General features: G+C 35.7%; 1 pseudogene; it reads right to left on the bottom strand.

Moving 5' to 3' along the window:
- Positions 1 to 2787, bottom strand: part of LOC102852136 — a 4780-nt pseudogene extending 1993 nt beyond the window's left edge.
- Between the last annotated feature and the right edge of the window lie 1932 nt (positions 2788 to 4719).

Here is a 4719-nt window from a genome sequence, read left to right on the forward strand (position 1 = left end):
CTGTAAGCTGCTGCGGGTGATTCTGTATAGGCAGCACCTCCTGAGGCTGGTCAGCCTCTCTCCAGGCCGCCAGCAAGGGTCATGCGCAGCAGAGTCTATGTCCCCGGTGTTGCTGGGACCACTGGCGCCAGCCACACCCTATAGGGGTGGTAGTTTAAAAGATTGAATCTGGCAGTTTTCCAAGCTTAATGTCGAGCTTTTAGAAGGACGTAGTTAAAAGGGTGTGCCAAGAAAGGGCAAAAAAGGCAAGTAGAGGGATCAGCTGAAACAGCCGCGGTGCTTCCAGCTGAGAGGCTCGTAGTCTTATCTGTCGGAGGCACCAGACCCTCCTGTCTCCACTCCACCTCAGGGCTCCTGGAGGTGGGTGGGATGAGGCTAGACCAGTGCCTTGTGAAAGCATTCACCCTCAAGGAATAGCTACACTTTCAGTCAGATTTCTGATAAAACATATTCAGTGCAATCTATATGTGAAACAATAGCATAATGTTTTTGTTGTGTACTGTTGAGCTGAAATCGACCCATAGCTGACCCTTTGGCAGGGTTTCAGATGTAGTTAATTGCATGGGAGGAAATTACCCATCCTTCTCCCATAGAGCAGCTGGTGGCCTCTAACTGCATTCCTCTGGGATTGTAGCAGAGCTTCTTGCCACTAGGCCAAAGGAGCTCCCTTCAATAGCAGAATAATTGAGTGAATTATGCTACATGAATATGAAGGAATATTTTATACCAATTAAAATATTTTAAAATCATTTCCGTAACATGGAGAAATATGTTTATAACAGTGAAAGCTAAGTATGTCATATAAACCAAAATCATTCTATCAAGCCCTTTGTGTAAGAACTCGGTAGGAGCAGGGAGGAATCACCAAAATGCCAACAAAGTAGGATTACGGACTTTTCTTTACCTTTTTTTATACTATTATATATTTTTCTGGTTAAGTACTGAACTACTAATCAAACGATTGACAGTTTGTACCCACTATAAAACTTCGGCAATCCCACAGGAAAGTTCTACCTCTGTCTTTGAGAGTTTCTGTGAGTTCTAATTAACCTGATGGCAACAGGCTATTATTTATTTTTATTTTATAAAAGATCATGCTTGATGTATTTATTTTCATTAATTAATTCAGCACAAATTTATTGAGATCCTACACTATACAAATCATGATTTTAGCACTGAAGTTCCAAGTACTGAGCTTAACAATCAACACCTCTAACTAAATAGAATTTACAATAAATGTGGCACAAGTTGTATGCATTCAGTAAGTATTTGCAGAATGAATACTTGCATAACTGTGGCCAAGGAAACCATTAGAACATGATAAATACTTACTTTTTTGTAAAATTTGAGAAATTAATAAACAAATAGGTTGCAAGACATAAGTATCTGTTAGGTGCCATAGTTGGTTGTAATTTATAGAGACCCTGTGCAAAACAAAAGAAAGCCCTACCCAATCCTGCACCATCCTCATAATCTCTACTGTGCTTACTTCAATTTTTGCAGTCACCATTTTGTTGAAGAATGGAATTCACTCTAATATCCAGTGAAATCATAAACAATACTGGGTGGGCATAACAGGTGATTGCCACAGAAAGAGTAATAACATCTTTATAACTCACAAGACAGATTAAGAGACAAGAGCCATCCAGTTTTGAGACCCCTTTTATTTTATCTATAAGTAATTCACATGTGTTCTATTAATTCCAGATAGAAGGATGGGGCAAACTCCTCCCTTGCTATTTCCTGTATCTGAAAACCCTCTGGAGGGTCATTATGAGTTGGTTCAGACTCAATGGTACACAACAACAACATTTTAATTCCAAAATCTGATGTCACTTTATGATAGTATGACAACAAAACATAAATTTTTCAAAAGTAATGTAAACTATTTTATTACTGTTTCTATGGAGTCAGCTCTTACTATGTAGCTGTTTTATATATATATATATATATATATATATATATATATATATATATATATACACACACACACATATATATATATATATATATATATATATATATATATATATATATATATAAAACATTAAATGCTATATTTGCTATGCTTTTCATCTTCATCGTACCAATAGTCATGTACAACAGAATACATATTGCTCATCGGTGTCATCACCAGAATAGCTGGAATATGTTCTTTGTTGTGCTTCTGTGCATTTCAGTGTCTTCCAATCTCAAGGCTCATCTTTCAATGCCATGTCAAATAGTATTTGAACAGAAATATTAGTCTATGATAATTGAGTTGCATTTTTTATTTTATTTTCATGGATAATTGTAATGTATTTATTTCCCCCCTCTCATCTTTTTTTAATAGGTTTGCATACAATCATTCATATATATTGTTTTTTTTTATGAATGCACATTATGTTGTGTTCAATCTTTCATTTATATGGTGTTTTGTTCATGTAGATTGTGTTTCAAACAATCATTCATATAATTTGTATTGTCTATACTTAATTGCTATTGATCTATGCCTACCTCATCTTCTCAAGTTTCACTGAATCTTTGCAATTCCTTCACACTCCCATTCCATATGCCCACTAATCTCTGATAGCTGTCATTTCCCTCCATTTTTGTTAGGCCTCCTTTTCCATGTCTCGTCCCTCTTTTGAACCTTTAGTTATCCCTTTATTTTTACAATAATGGTCTTACGTATTATTTGTCCTTATGTGACTGAGTTACTTCACTCAGGATACTGCTCTTTAGACTCTGCCATGTAATATAGCATTTTATATAATCATCGTTCCTTAGTGCTGTATAGTATTCCATTGTGTCAATGTATCACAATTGCTCAATCCTTTTGTTTGTTGATGGGTGTTTGGATTGTTTTAATTTTCTTGATATTGTGAATAATACTGCTATGAATAACTGTACATATCTCTGTTTATGTCCAGATTTTTGAGGCTATGTCAAACTGCCTTTCTAAAGGGATGTACTATTTTACAATCCCATGAGCAGTGCATAAAAGTTCCAATCTCCCTGCAATTTCTCCAGCATTTATTGCAGGTTGTCCTGTTAAACTTTGGGTGCTACTGGGGGGAGATCATATCTCATTTTTGTTTTGATGTGCTTCATTCCCATTGCCAGTGATTTTGAACATTTCTTCCTATGTCTGCTGGCCATCTGAAAGTCTCCATTTGTAAATTGTCTTTTGCTGTCTTTTGCCCATTTTGTTATTGGATTCAGTCATTTTCTTCAGGAGGCCAATATTTTGTGAACTTTCATTATGAGATCTTTGTCTGAAATGTCATTGACAAATAATTTTTCACAATCTTTTGGCTTCCTTTTCACTATGTTGGAAAAATTTTTTAATGCACACAAAGGCTTGAATTTTAGACAGTCCCATCCATCAATTTCCTCCTCTAGTGGTTGTACATTTCTGGCTATATTTTAAATCTTATTTATGTCATAGGTTAGGACTACTAAGTTTGGTACCATTTTTGTCTCTTAAGATCTTTATGTTTTAGGATTTTACCCTAGGTCTCTGATCCACCTTGAGTTGATTTTAGTGTATGGTGTGAGATGTAGATCTTGTTTCCATTTTCTGCAAGTGGATGTCCAATTTTGCCTGTATTGTTTAGGTTGTAGTTTCCCCACTCGATAGAATTTGTTTCCTTATCACATACTAATTGACCATAGGGTTGATTTCTGTGGTCTCAATTTTCCCCATTGGTCTATGTGTCGATGTCATTGTACCAGTATCATGCTGTGTAGTTACTATGGCTGTGTAGAAGGCTTTGAGATAAGGGAATGTTATGTTTCCTACTTGACTTTTATGTTTCAGTAAATCTTTGCTTATTCTGAGTCTATTTTCTTTTCAAACAAAAATTGAGGGGAGCTCTGGTGGCCTAGTGGCAATGGGCTGCAACTACAATCCCAGAGGCGCATGGTTCGAATCCACCAGATGCTTTGCCGGGGAAGGAGGGACAATCTCCTCCTGTACCAGTCAGATCTGATTTGACGGTACACTCACACAAAAGTAATAATGTAAAAAAAAAAAAATAAAAAAAAATATCAATTGCATTTTTTTAATCTCTTTGAAGAATGAGATTGGTATCTATATTGAGATTGCATTGAACATGTAGTTAGCTTTTGGTAGAGTTATCATTTTTACAATGTTGAGTCTTCTGATCCATGAACAGGGAACATTTTTCCATTTAGGTAGGTATCTTCATGTTTCTTGTAGTAGTGTTTTGTAGTTTTCCTCTTAAAGGTCTTTTATGTGGCTAGTTTGGTTTATTCCACATATCTTGTGGTTGGGTAACTAAATGGTATTTTTGCTTTCTTAGTTTCCTTTTCTGTACTTTCTTTGTTACCATAAAGAAATCCCACCATTTAAAAAAAAAAATCAATATTTGTCTTGTATCCTTCCACTATACCAAATTGGTCTACTAGGTCAAACAGGGGGCTTTTTTGGGTTGAGTCTTTGGGGTTTTCTGTGTACTATCAGATCATCTGCATATAATGGCGTTTTTACTACTTCTTTGCCAATTTGGATGTATTTTATTTCTATTTCTTGTCTTGTTGCCCTAGCAAATATTTCCAATACAATATTGCAATAAAAGAGCGGTTACAGTGGGCATCCTTCTCTGGTCCCTGATTACAATACGAATGCCTTTAGTCTTTCTCCATTGATAATGTTGGCTCTTGGTTTTGCATACAAACTTTTCACTATGTTCCCATTTTTAATTCCTTTCTGTT

Source organism: Elephantulus edwardii, unplaced genomic scaffold, assembly GCF_000299155.1.
Source record: "Elephantulus edwardii isolate Elephantulus edwardi_28Jun2011 unplaced genomic scaffold, EleEdw1.0 scaffold00141, whole genome shotgun sequence".
Classification (NCBI taxonomy): domain Eukaryota; kingdom Metazoa; phylum Chordata; class Mammalia; order Macroscelidea; family Macroscelididae; genus Elephantulus; species Elephantulus edwardii.